Source organism: Strix uralensis, chromosome 11, assembly GCF_047716275.1.
Source record: "Strix uralensis isolate ZFMK-TIS-50842 chromosome 11, bStrUra1, whole genome shotgun sequence".
Classification (NCBI taxonomy): domain Eukaryota; kingdom Metazoa; phylum Chordata; class Aves; order Strigiformes; family Strigidae; genus Strix; species Strix uralensis.
Genome location: NC_133982.1, coordinates 1138904 through 1152812, shown reverse-complemented (window position 1 = coordinate 1152812; position 13909 = coordinate 1138904). Strand labels below are relative to the sequence as shown.

The 13909-nt window shown below is 48.3% G+C and overlaps 1 pseudogene; it reads left to right on the top strand.

Annotated features, from left to right (window-relative positions):
* The first annotated feature begins 8030 nt into the window (after positions 1 to 8030).
* The window catches only part of LOC141948420 (hydrocephalus-inducing protein homolog), an 87804-nt pseudogene continuing 81925 nt past the window's right edge, over positions 8031 to 13909 (top strand).

Genomic DNA, 13909 nt, shown 5'->3' with positions numbered 1-13909 from the left:
TTAGGCTGGCCGTGCTAAGAGGTTGCTGCAGGGGATTTTGGTACTGAGCACCAGAGAGCTACCGTGAGGTGTGGTTGGGGTTGATCAGTAGCTGCCTGTGTGGGCTGCCTCTAGAGCTGCCAGCCCTCTGGGTGTCTGGAGTGAGCGTGATGAGCAGGTCGGTGATCCTCGCCATCCTCTCAGCCAGCTTGGATGCCTGTAGGATAGATACGATTTCCTTGGGGCAATGCAAGAAGGAAAAATAGCATTAAAATATTTCCTGGGTAGATCTCAACTGAATGGGAATTGCTGTCCTCAGTGTGGCAGCAACGCTCAGGGTTGCAGGGGGGTATCAGAGGTCTTCACCCTACACAGGATGCCCTGAGCCACTGCCCTGGGCAGCCTCTGCCCTTCTTGGTCTAACCACAGACGGCTTTTCTGTGCTGCAGCAGCCTCTGGAGCCATGAGTGGTAACTGCCAGCTTGAGAAAACACTGACATTTCATCTCCAATGGGGAAAATGGGGCATGAGATCACAGGAGAAATGAAGGCATGTTTACAAATGCTGCTGTGGAGCTCTTTAGTCACCTGTGCAATGACAGTGAGTTTGCGGTGATGTATTAGAGCTGTCTGGGTTTGGTGGAGATGATGGGTGACTGCAGAACTGGGTGTGCTTGGCTGGCAACAGGGGAAGCAAAGCCTGTGCATCTTGGCCACGGCGATAAACTAGAGTAGGGGCTGCATTGTATTGAAATGGGCCAGGGGGAATTGTCAGCTGTGTTAGTGACAGCTCAGCTCCCACCTGGATCAGCCTGGGCTTGCCAGCTGGGAATGTAAACGTGTCGGGATGATGAATCCCTTTCCTCAGGCAAAATTGGTGCTGGGTTTGGCTGAACTGGATTACTTCGGTGAATGAGGCCACCCATGCAAGGGCTTGGCAGTGTGTGAGTGTCACTGTACACATGCAGGAAACTCATGAAATCCCAGTCCTGGCTGTTTATTGCTGTTTGAGGCTGAACAAGTAACTGTAGCGTGGACGTGCCAGCACCTCTGAACATCTCAGCTACCCACAAGGATAAAGCATCCAAGAAAAGCACTGCCTTGCTGTGATAGTCATCTGTGGCTTTGTGTAGGCTTTGGAGAAAACAACGACCTTTGTAGAGCTCTGCTCTCTTTCCTTTAAGAACCCACTTTCGACCAAGGGTCTTGTCATCTGTCTTGCAAGGCTGGCATTGCAATCAGTGGCTTCCAGGAACTTGTTTGAAAATGAAATGAAAATCCTATTGATGTAGTCTCTAGATCAAGCCTTTTCCTTTCTCTTTTTTCTCCTTTGTAAATCCACTGAGTTATGTGGACAGGCAGCAGGGTTTAACTGAGGTTTAGCCCTTGTGCTGCATTTTCCATTCCTGAGATCACTCAAACAAGTTGCTGAGTGTTCTCAGTTTGCACTGACTTCAGCCAGAATGGAGGAGGCTCAGTACTTGTCTGAGCAGACTCCCTACCTCGTTACATACTTGAGTCATCCCTGTATTGTGCAGGATACCAGGGTGGGATTAAAAACCATTTTCTGGTTTTAATCTTAATCTTGTGCCAGTGTTTACAGGGGCTCTGACGTTGCCGTGAGTAGTGTTAAGTTACTGTTGAGCTGAATTCATGGCAACAGACCGTGAGCTGCCGTCCACCGCTGTGTGCCACTGCCACTCCAGTCCGCAGTTGTTCATCTTCATGCACTTCTCCATTCCTTCCACAGCAGGCAGATTTATAGTAGCTGCTTACAAGTGCCAAGAGGTGGGGAAATCTTCCACTTCCTAAGCAGCAGCCCCTTTTGAATCCAAAGCTTCCCTGTAGTGCACTAACCGATGTAATTCTTTTTTGTGTTTAATGCTGGCACATGGTTAGAAACTTACATTGTTCTGTGAGTTTTTAAAGAAGATCTTGTTTCCCGTGTTATCCCAAGGTGTAAGCCAGACTGATGCTGTACAAGAGGCTTCTCTAGATTTTCCTTGGGCTATCAGGCATTTAAAAACTTTGCAAAAGGATTTTTCTTTCTGCCTGTCGTAGGTGGTGAGTGCACGTTGTGCTTTTTTTCCTTCGCTTGTGAGAATTCCCAGCAGTGTGGCTGGTTTCTGTCAGACGTTTATGTTCTTGTACATCTGCTTCAAAGTGAGTGGAGGGAGTCGTATGTTGTAGGCAAAAAAAGTGTAAATAGGAGTTTGTGCAATTGTATGTTGTCTTTGCATCTTAATAGTAGCAGCACTGCAACAGACCGAGGATTGGTAACTAATACTTTATACAACTGATTGGTTATAGGCTTTTATAGTTCAAATCACTTAGATTGATGGGTGAGTCTAGTTGGTCTCTAAAGTGTTCGTTTCTGTCAAAACAGCTAATAGGTAACAACTGTTTCCTGTCTTTGTTCCCCTTTTCTAGAACTGCTTGTAATAATGAATTTTTCTTATACTGTTTTAGATAAGGCCGTTCTGCTCCTTGCAGAGTATGGCCCCTCTCCAGGGCCTTGTGTTTCAAGAGAGATGATCTGTCACTTTGAGGGTAGATGAAGGGGAATTAAGTTTGTGCTTCATTTGCTTGAGGTTTCTTCGCACAGCTTTGTAGCTCCACAACTCCATAACACCCCTCCGAACAAAAACCCTGCTCCAGCAATCCATGGAGTTGGCTGTGTGGGCACAGACTGGGGTGTATGTACTAGGAGGGTCACTTGGAAGTTAAAAATCTCCTCTGGCTGTTTTGTTCATCCTCAGGCATGCACAGAAACAGACTTCTGCGTGACGCTGCATACCCCATTTTTAGCACATGAAAGATTTCTGGAAGAATGTGGTTTTCATCTCTTTGCAGGTCATCTTTGTCCGCAGCTTGTCTACTCTATCATCAGTGGAAATCACTGACATGTTCTGAAGTGTCATTACTGGGGGATGTGTTTCAGGGCAGAACTGACCATTCATTAACCTCCTTTCCTTGTGGATCGATCAGCATCTGCTGAGAAGCAGAAGAGCAGCTTGAAGGGTCACTGATTTATTAGGTGGTCTATTGGGCATGTCTTTGCCAGGCAATCGGAATGAAAGTTCCTGCACCATTTTCCCCATGGCCAAAAGCAAAGTTTCAGCCAGTCAGGTACCCCAGCGTATCGTTACTGTAGTAGCAATAATGATTAAAAATAGCCTGCGACATCCTGGGTATGCAGCAGTGGTCTTTCATCATCTGACGGTTTCATCGTCCTTTTCAATACATTCTGCGAAGCTCCTTCATGCTGGGCAGGACAAAGCCTCCATGCTGGCTCCCAGATATTCTTGTGCTGGAGTATTTCATCCTGGAACGAGTCAAACAGTTCTTCCTAAGCACAGTGCAGAGGGGTGATGGGGAATGCTGTGGGTGCTCGGTCACAGAAGGATGGACAGCGAGAGCCTGACTCCAAGGAGATGACCTAATGTGCAGGAGAGCTGTCTGAAGAGCCTGCAGCCTGTCCTGTGGAGCACTGCTGGCTGGTCACTGCTTTCCACCTCCCTTTTCATCCCCATCTGTTGCCTTACGGTTCCTTGCAGGGCCTCTGGGGTAGAGACCCTCTTCTTGCACTGTGCTGCGTGGGCTCAGTGGTGCTTTGCTGGGGCCACGCTGGGGACTCTGACCGTTACAGCAATACCTGTGGCCACAGTAATGACGAGGGTGCTCTGAGCTTTGTTGTAGCCTGGGAATGGTTCTTTAGAAACACCTGTGTTAGCAGCAGCAGTGATTTAGTGGTGAGGTTTATAAACGAGGTCTGGAGTAAATAACGTGATGGTTTAATGATGTCTGAAGGCAGCTCCTGAACACCACTTCGGAGAAGCACTTACAAATGACTGTCGCTGCTCTGCGTTTTGCTCTAGGGCTGGAAATACAAGCGTGGGGATGGACAGACGGCCTTTCTCAGGCCGGCGGAGACTCGGTGCATCTTGTAGGTGAAGCCATTAGCTTCCCAACAGCGAAACAGCTCAGAGCAGTGCTCCTGACTCTGATCTAGTGGTAGCTCTGTGGGAGACGCAGCAAAAACCACATGGTGGGGGGGCTGGATCAGGCTGTAGGTGACTTCTCCAGCTTTCCAGAGATCACTTAGCCTGGTGAAGTGACTCGCTTCTCCGGCGGTGAAGTGGTAACAGAGACCTCTGCACGCTGTTTGAAAAACAAGGATATGCCGGCAGTGGAGGCAGCTGGGTATGATAGTAGCAGGAGCAAAAGAATTACTTATCATAGGTCGATATGGGGGTACAGTAACATCCTTTTGAGTGAAGAGCTCTGCTTTCATTGCTTGCTCGTATTTTCAGTGAAAAAGCAGCAGGACCTGTCTCTCTCCAGCTGCATTCATAGAAGAGATGAGAGCAAGGCACTGTCTTCTGACAGACTGGGCAAATGAAATTGCACTTGCTTTCCATGCTACCTAAATATTCCAAATTTGACTGTCATTCACTCCTAAAAAGATTTAAAATCCAAATTCAGCAGAGAAGGAGATACAGGGATAGAGGAAGAATATGTCTTGGTGAAGACAAAATGCATCAGGGTGCTGTTTTGTTTCTGTTCAGTCTAATCAATCTGGCTACCAGCTTCCTAATGTTTAGAGCAGTAATCAATGAAGGAAAGTACCAGCTGTGAATACTAGGAAAGCGTTCTTCATAAAACCTGAGATTTGTTTTGAAATCTTGTGCAAGGGTTTGCTCATCCATTCATTGAGCTATACTTTCAGGCTAAACAAAATCTGTCTTTGTTTAAGAACAGTTTGTACTGCTCTGAAAATTATTCCCTCTTGCACCAGGAAGATCATGTAGTATTAGAAGAATTCAGAAAGATGTTTTAGCTGTTCTGTAAATTCTCTCTTTGTCTGTTTCCCTGCACAACAGGAGCCCCACAGAGGATGACCCAATGCTAGATTTCTCACTTCAAGATAGTGAAAAGTTATCATGGTGTGCTCAGATACCTGTGTCCGTAGTCATGCAGATGGATGCTGGGATAAAACACAGGGGTGTTTCTGCTGTGTCAAAGAGCATCGCTCAGGAGTGCACAACCCAAAGCATCTGCTCTACAAAAGGTCTAGCTTTTAATTTCAAGTTCAGGCATTACTTTGTTCAGGTTGCAGGGTAAAAGCTGTGTCCTGCCACCTGTAGGAAATGTATCAAAAACATGTAAGAATGAGAGAATTGACAACCTGTAATAAGATCATGTTGTGTAAATAACGATAGGGCTGACACATCTAGATTCAGTAAATGTGCTTTCATGGCAGCCAAGCATCCCAAACCACAACCATGGACATTACCCTGTCAAGTGAAATACCTAGTGCTACATCACTGTTACAGTACAGAGGGTTTTTTTAAAAAACTTATATATTAAACAGCCAAGAGTCTTAAATGAAATGTCACATCTAATTTGACACCAAGACATGCAGCCTGCAGCCGCCTGTGGCCGACCCTGGCAGGTCCGCTCTCTGTGTCAGCTCATCGGCCTGGCAGACAGATCCGTGGCTTCCTCCTGACTCGCTGGCAGCTGTGCACACTCTCCTGGACCAAGAGATTTGTGGGTTTATGTATTCAGAACAATGCTGAATCCTCTCTGTGGTAGAAGGTGCTCCAGCAAACCTTCCAGCCTTCAGAAGAGTCCTCGGTGCCTGCAGCCAGGAGCGCAGGGGTGGCTGCGTCCCCAGCTCCTCCCCGGGAGAGCAGCAATAGGGGATGTTTAGCAAATTGTGTGGAAACAGGCAGTGCATATGCTTTCTCCCTCGTGGGCTCTGGAGTTAGCATTTTTCTGTGCTGGAGGCTTTATTCTCATCTCTGTTGAATAGCTTCTGATGGCTTTATCTTCAAAGAATTTGTCCAGTTGCTCTCTGGATTTACAGCTGTTAGCCTCTACAGCCTCCTGTCGCAGTGTGTTCCAAAGGAAGGAATTCTCCCTGGAAAAGTACTACCACTTTTGTGTCATTTCTGACTAATAACAGTATTTCAGGCCCTCAGGTTCCTGTTTTATGACAAAAAGTGACAATTTTTTCCTTATTTACATTTCCCAGGCCATTCATGCTTTTACAAACCTCTCCCATCTATCTCCCATATGATTTCTAGGATGAGGAGTCCTATTCAATCTTCTTATAAAAGCTGCTTCATACTTGTAATTGTTCCTTCTGCCCTTCTCTATTTAGCTTCAAATGCTTCAGCTTGTTTCTTTTGAGATCAGAACTATACCCAGTATTTCAGGACGCACATGGCCATGGGTTTAGACAGTGAGACGATGATAGTTTTCGTGGTGTTTATTTTGCAGTAGTTTGTCATCTTGATCGTTGTAGAGCGCTGGCTCATGTTTCCATAAACCCGAGCTTGAAGCACTGTGCATGTCTCCCATTTCTTGGCTCCTGGCTCCTTCGCTTGCCAATATATGCCAAGGATTCAGTGGGGGGAGAGGCAGTGCTTATAAAGCATACCCGCCTCTGTAACCCTCCTGAACATCAGTTATTTCTGTATGCCAAGTTGTCCGTTATAAAAAGCAGATTGTCCAGTCATTGTAAACATTGCTGCTGTCCTCGCAATGTAACTTGTCTCTGGCCACAAATCCCTACCACTCCGGACTCCCTTAAGAGCAGAGAAATTGAGGCTATACAGGCATGAAGGCTGGATTCTCCGTGTGTGGAGATGAGTGAATGACTCTAGAGATCTACTGTTTTAAGGGTGAGTCTTGCTTCATTCCCCAGTGCCCCCCCAAAAGATGGGACTCCTTTTTTTTTTTTTTTTCCCTGGAATGAATGTGATTCTGCTGTGTTGTGTCTGGCTTAGGATTTCAGGAGTCCACCCAGCACACATCCAGCTCTCTCCCTGTGTTGTTGCCCAGTAGCCGTTTAAAGGCAGGTCCGTTCGCTGGCTGCCTTGCTGTGACCTGTGCAGTGAGGAGGAGGCTCTGCCTTTGCAGAGAGATGCTCTCCATGCTATGGCCGGGTTGCTGCACTTGTCCGTTGGGGCTGGCTCTGAGGCTTTAAGCACCACTCCACAGAAATGCCGTTTCTAGAGAGCATGTCAGATGTTTGCTGTTTGCATCTCACCTGGGAAACACTTGCCTGCAAGAGGAAGAGCGGGCTTGGTACTGAAGTTTGAGCTCAGTTGACTGCCAGGAGTTACTTGGCTGGGAATAAGGAAGGTTTGAAAGCTCTGGAAATGAGGGAGCCTGTGGTGGGAGTCTGTTCGGGAGGGTGACGTGCTGGCAGGTACTCCAGCAAGGCTCCAGTCGTTAGTCAGTTGATGTGCACAGCCCGGGACACTCTCCTCTTCAGCTGGGTCTGAGGTGGAAAGCAAAGATGCCCTCGCTCTGGTCGTTCAATGGCTTGGGAAGACGCAGCGTAGACTTGCAAACTCAGGCATAAGCAACAGGGTCCCGGCTGAGGAAATGGGCTTGCAGGACTGTAATGGGCAGGTTGGGGTGGGCCATGCCCCACCAGTCTTGTTTTGACATCTCTTCACAAACCCACAGCAAGTGAGGGCGTTGCTTCTGCAACACAGTGAAGCTCTCTTCTGTGTCCCATCCTGCCCTGGGCTGTCACTTGTTCCTCTGAACCTCCATTTCCTGCCCACGTGCCCCCAGACATCTTTGCTTGTCAGCAACAAGGGGTCAGGAGAGACACAACACTGGGCAAGCCCTGACTGAGGTGGGACTCCTCAGAGTCACCCGAATGACTTGGATGCAGAATTCCCTGTGACTTGAGAGGGATGGCAACCCAAAGGCCACCTGGGCACATCTGAAAAATCTCACTGTAAATACTGTCCCCTTGGGGATAAATCTCCAGAAACACACCCAGAAATAAGGTGCTGATGGTGGTGCCCAGGACATCCTCATTCTGTACACGGGCAGCTGTCAGAATGTGATAAATGTGCTGATCCATAGAACTGCTAACACAGCTAAAAGCTGTAACAGTTTCTTCTGTTACTGGTGGTTTGCTTTGTTCCTCATACTTCCATCAGCAAGTGAGATGAGCAAAGACTCCCCTTTGCTTTTTTCCAGGTGAAGATATTCACACAAGCCTTTATGGAGCAGCTGTAGATGTCAGCATCAGGCTGGCCAGGAGCTCCCCTGACAGTTGGGAAGACTTACCTCACGCTGTCAAACCACAGATCTGTGGTCATCCACAATCGGAGTGAGATCATAGTGCACTTCCAGTGGAAGGCTTTTGTTACTCAGGAAGAGGAGGATTGTCAGAAGCTGAGGTTCGTTTGAAAGATTCGTTTCAGTAAGATACACTGCCCAAGGGTAAAACTAACGTATGGCCTCAAGGGGTGTTGGTGCATTGCATGGTTTAGGACAAGTAAACCATCTACGGCATCAGGTTACGTGTCCCTGGGCTTTAGGGTAATGGAGCTCAGTGCCTCCCATTCCAGCTCCATCCATGCTTCACCTGATGATGGTGTTTTGGGGAGGAAAGGTTGATTGCAATGACTGGATTTCCTCAGAGAGCAAATTTGCATTGGTGGGAGCACCAAACCACTGAGGTCCAGAGACCCCTGGGCTATGGAGGGTCCATGAGGCTGAGGAAAGTGTCAGCACTCGTTCCCTGGGACTGCACTGAGTAGCAGCACTTAACATAGCTGCAGGTAGCATAACTGTTACGATATTCACTGCAGCTTCTTCCACTCCAGCTTTGATAAGGTGGCAGGCTCCTTCTCCAGTAATGTGCAGGTGAAGTGCTTCGTTGGCCCAGCAAGTTGAGGCCATCCTGCTGTAGGATGTCGAATTGCCTTGCACTGTCCCGGTTTCCAGCACAACGAGGTATTTCTACCCTTCCTTAGAGACTGGGGAGGTGAAGGGTTCCGCAGGGAAGGTAGGGCAGCACAGGACAGAGCACTTCTGGGCTTCAGCACCCTGTGTCTTCATGGTGCTGAGAGATGGGGCAGGTTCTTCAAAGGGTGTCTGTGGTGAAGCTTTGAAATTCCCGTTTCAGGCAGCAAAGAAACACTTATAGCCCGGGGGGATCAACTGGAAGTGACACTTAAAAATTTGGGTGATTAAGGGAATCCTTGTGGGACTTTTCAGACTTGCATGGATGTAGGTGTATAGGAGTTAGCTCATAGCTGATCAGGAAACTGCCTTAAACTGGGACACTTTTTTAAGGGCTTCTGAGCCAGTAAAGTTCAACATAATAGGTCAAAAATGCCTTGAAGGCCAAAACTAGTTTTCCACTGTTGTCTATTTTTAATTACACAGTGTGTGACTTCCATGCAAGCTCAGTGTGTTAAAAGAAAATCTCATTACCTTCTCTGGGCACTTGCCTGGACCATTCCTTTACCGCTCTCCTCTCGCCTGCCTGTCTCAGATTGGACCCTGAGTGATCCTCTTTCCCCTCAGAAGCAACCAGGTTTTCCCACAGTTCACTTCAACCTGATTCTTTTCCAATTACATCTCGTGCCAGTTTGTGTCCTAGAGTCCGATCAGGACATTTTGTTCCTCCTACTTGCAATCTCAGGGATGGTCATAGCTCCAAGGCCACTGTCCTGCTGTCAGAGAAGCTTTTGAGATCTCAGAGCAGAGAGGACTTTCCACGAGACGAGGCAGTGCAGGACCCTGCTCTGGGCTGTGACCCCAGAAGACCTGGATCATTAGAAGGTCTATCCAGGGGTTTGTTCTGTCTCCGTCCTGCAGGAACTTTCTGGGATGTAATGGTGGAATTATTGTCCGCTGATGGAGGTTGAGTTGAGGGTTGCTCATCGGTGGCTGGAAGCCCTCCTCACACGCAGCGCTGTAGGTCAGCCATGGAGAAACATTTCCCACTGCACTCCACGGGGAGTGAGCCAAAGCAAGTATTTTTGGTGCTGGTGCCAGCCTTTGCCCGAGGCTCTGTCTGTGTACATCTAGTAACGTCCATGACAGTATTTCCTTTTGAACTGTATTTGAATTCAGCTGGGTGATGATTGCTATCCTGTTTATACTACATTGCCTCAATCTGCTACACATGGAGCCTTCCACTCATCCCCCCAGAGTTGTCACCTGCTGGTTCTTCATGGCCAGGGACTGGAGCATGCAGAGGGGACAGCGATATGCCAGCTAGGAAACAACTGCTCTGTAGCCGTGCTCCCTTATCTCTTGGTTGTGATCTTTAAACACTAGAATGATTTCTGCTACAGCTACCAAGTGAGGGAGAGATTAACTGCATCAAAGCCCTACAGAGATGGCCAAAAAGAGGAAAAAGATAAGGTGGTTCAAGGCTAGACGTAAGGGTTTGGATTCAGAGATGCTGGTCCAGACTTCTTTAGTGGGTGATGCTAGGCAAAGTCCCTTCCCCTCTCAGGGCCTCTGTTTTCATGCATATAAAGCCATTGGTTTCACCAAAGTGATGCGGTGCCTGAATTCATTGGTTTGCTTTTACAGTGCTCTGGGATCCTCTGGTGGAAGGCAGTATAGGGCACAGAGAGCACATTTAGCTTGCTTATCCCTGCAGGTCCAAAGGGGAAGAAAAGAGTGATGCCAGTAGCTTGCAGCTGAAACCCAGCTGCGTCTCCCCTTGCCAGTGAAGCCCTGCAGTGGGTGCTCCTTCATCTTGATCTGCCTCCCCCAAGCAGCTCTGTAGTAGAAGAAGCTAGTTGGGTTGTTGGTGGATTCTCCATCAGCTGTGGCAGAGGCTTTGAGCCGGGAGGCTCTCGAGGGCTGCTGGCTTTCAGAAACCTCTTCTGAGCTTGTAAGCGTGGGGTAAAACTACGTGCCGTGCCAGGGAACAGCAAGTGATAATCTGATCCGTGTGGGACCCCACGGCTCGGGGTCAGCCCCTTGCTGAGCTGCTGCTGTTCCTCCCCGAGCGCTTTGCTGCCCCTGCGCTCACACGAGTCTCTGCAAATATGTTGCTCATTAAATTATCTGCTTGGATTGTCTCTCCCCGTGACTGCAGGCTGCAGAGGCAGAAAGAGGACGAGATGGATCGTTGTCTGAGGGAGTGCAAGGTGGACCCCGCTCTCCGAGAACGCCTTTCCCTTCTCTCCCGCCCCTCCCAGAACCAGCGGGCAAAGGCACAAGGAGACTCCATGCTTTTCTCTGACGATGTGTTCACCCTTGAGCCGCTGGTAAGCGATAGCTGAGAACCTCCCTTCCTTCTCCTCCCTGGCTGAGGTCACTTGGCAGGTCCCTGCATCAGCTGGCTTGATGTGCCGAGAGAAAACGCCAGGTTTCTAGTGAGGCTGCGAGAGCTTGTTGCAGAAAGCATTTCTGTGGGCTCCTGACAGAGTAAGAGGCTGCCTAAAGCTGAGCTCTGCTGCAAGGGCTATAAATTAAGGGCACTTCATAAGTGTCCTTACACTGTTGAGAGCTATTGATATTTATGAGTAAGGGCAGAGCTTACACATAGTGTATGGGGATTAACAAAGGATATCAGAGCACTCTCAGTTCACATATTGACCTGAGAAATGAAATGGTCCTCTGTGGAAAGGAGGCCAAATTCCACCCAGGTTTGATCACAGACATACCAATCTCTTCATATAACCTGGACGGATACCACAGCTGAATCTCCCTTCCAGTGTCATCTGTGAGCCTGGACACAAGGCTGGCAGGTTTAAACGGACTTTTTGAGTTTCATTGCACATAGGTACAGAAATTTTTTTGCTTTTTCTGTTTATGCAAGCAAAACCCCATATCCTTCAGTCAGCCAGAGCCCTGGTTCTGAGTATTTGCATGGTCTGAGATGAAGAATGCCCACTGTCCAAGCAATGCAAAATCCCTTTTCATCTTGGAGTAAATCCTAGGATAATCTCAACCTCTTCTTCCTTTTAAAATAGGTGAAACTATTTTTTTTTTTCCAAGGAAGGGGATCATCTGCTCAGTTACTCCTATATCCCATATAAGGCTGAGAGCCACCAGTGTTGGCACAGCTGCAGTTTCACACCACTGTAGCTGACAGCAGCATGATGTGACCAAGCAGTTGTGTCAGAGCAGTGGGAATATTGTAGAGAGTGGGAGCCGATCAGCTGAGCATTAAGATCACCCTGTGGTGTGTCAGAGCTGGCTTTGGAGTGTGTTCCAGGGCTCCTGCTGCTTTACAGTCGGATTGTGTCTCCACAACTAGCTTAGCCTGCTCTTGAGCTCCTGAAGTGCGTTAAGGTGAGGTCCAGAAGTCCGGCTGCCCACAGCGCCGAGTCCTGGTACTCCGTGTAGTGACATACAGACATGAAGTGTAGCCTGGCCTCAAGTCTCGAGTGGAAACCTTTCCTGAATGGCTGTGTTAATGTTACACAGTTTGCTCTAGGACTGAATATAAGTGGGCTACCGCATGAGTCTCTCCCCTTCTGTACTGTCCAGCATTATCAACCTTTTGATTTCCATTAATTCCATTATTTATGGAACAATTAGGTTCACATTCAGTTTTGCTCGTGCCTGTCCTTCCCCCTGGCATATGGGTGTCTTTACATCAAATGGTAGTAAGTATTTTCTCCTCTTTATCAAATGTAGAATCTAAAAATCCACTGCTGCTGGCTTCCACAGCCTTCTCTCCGGTAACAGCCCTGTAACTTTTAGCTTGGGCAGACACCCTTCTTGCACTGCCATGTAAATCTGCTGGAGAGACCCCCCAGAGATGGGACCTTGCTGCCTCAGACCTTCTGGCCAAAAGTGGCTGCTCTCTTCTTCCCACCTCTCACCCCTGATGTGTGGGAGCACCCCACAGAAATAATGAAACCCTTGTAACAGGTGACTGGAGGAAATAATTGCTTCCAGAGGTTGGGAAGCTGGTGGAGGGAGAGTAGTCTTGGAAACGCTTTCTGGGTGGGATGGCTTTGCAGGGTTTGTGCAGAAGCTTTGCTGTGCCAGTGGACCATTAGCTGTCAGTATTTTCAGGTGCTTCAATCTGTAGAAGCTGCAGCAGGTCACTTCAGTCTGTATAGGGTTAACTAGCTGATGAAAATAACAACAGAAAAGAGGAGGGATGATTTTGGAATTACTATGTGACCGAGAACATTTTGAGCAGTCGTCCAAGCCTGTGGGGAAACAAGCTGATACGCAGCTCTGACTTTCTGAGCACATCTCAAATTTGGTTTATTTTTGCATCTACACATGGTATGTCAGCAGAGGCAGCTGTGGTAGAGGCCCAGGTGGCTGCCAAAGGACAAAGTCCTTGCTGTTTGCTGCATCCTCCCCGCCACAGCTCAGCTGTAAGTCACATTGCAGACCCATGGGAGCTGACCCCTTGGAAATGGCAACCAGAGGAGAGGGAGGACGAGGACTTGTTACTGTTATGCTGACCTTGACAAGTCATCGCTGTCCTGTCCTTGCCTGGTAGTGACTCCTCAGTGTCACGTGTGAACTCTGAGCTGATGGAGGTGGTCTTCAAGATGTCCAGGTTACGAAGGTGCTACTGTTGTTGATCCAGAGGTTTATTGCTGCAAATCTGCACCTCAGCTGGGGAATCAAGCTGGTCCCCGTCCAGATGAGAGGCTACTGCAGAGCACTGTGTTTTTTGGTGGAAGGCACCATCTCCAGTGGGAGCCGTGGTCCATCCCACAGCTCCCTGTGGATTCAGTTATTTATGGAAAGAGGCAGATGTTAGCTTTGGCACTGCCTTTCTCCTAAGTGCCCTGAGCTGACAGGATGTGCTTTGAGTATTATTTTAGTACTTCTGTTGCCAGCTCTGTCTTTTGTTTCTTTGACTGCTCTGAGCAGTGATTTCCTTCCATTGCCTTCCCCCTCTGCAAAGCAAAGCAGGTGATTTGGCCAGCAGTTGGTGGTGTCTGGCTTTTCAAGACCAGCTTTTTCTTACTCAGACTGGTGGAGATCTAGCAGATTCTCATTATTCAGGGGCTGAGGGAGGAGAAATAGGATCTGCATGTATTTACAGTTGGGCTCTTGCAGAGAGATCACTTGTGTGGCTGTAAGTCACGGTGTGCCATCCCCTCCTGTATCACCTTGCTTTATGCTGTAGCAAAGCCAGGGTACGACAGCTGGAGTGGTTG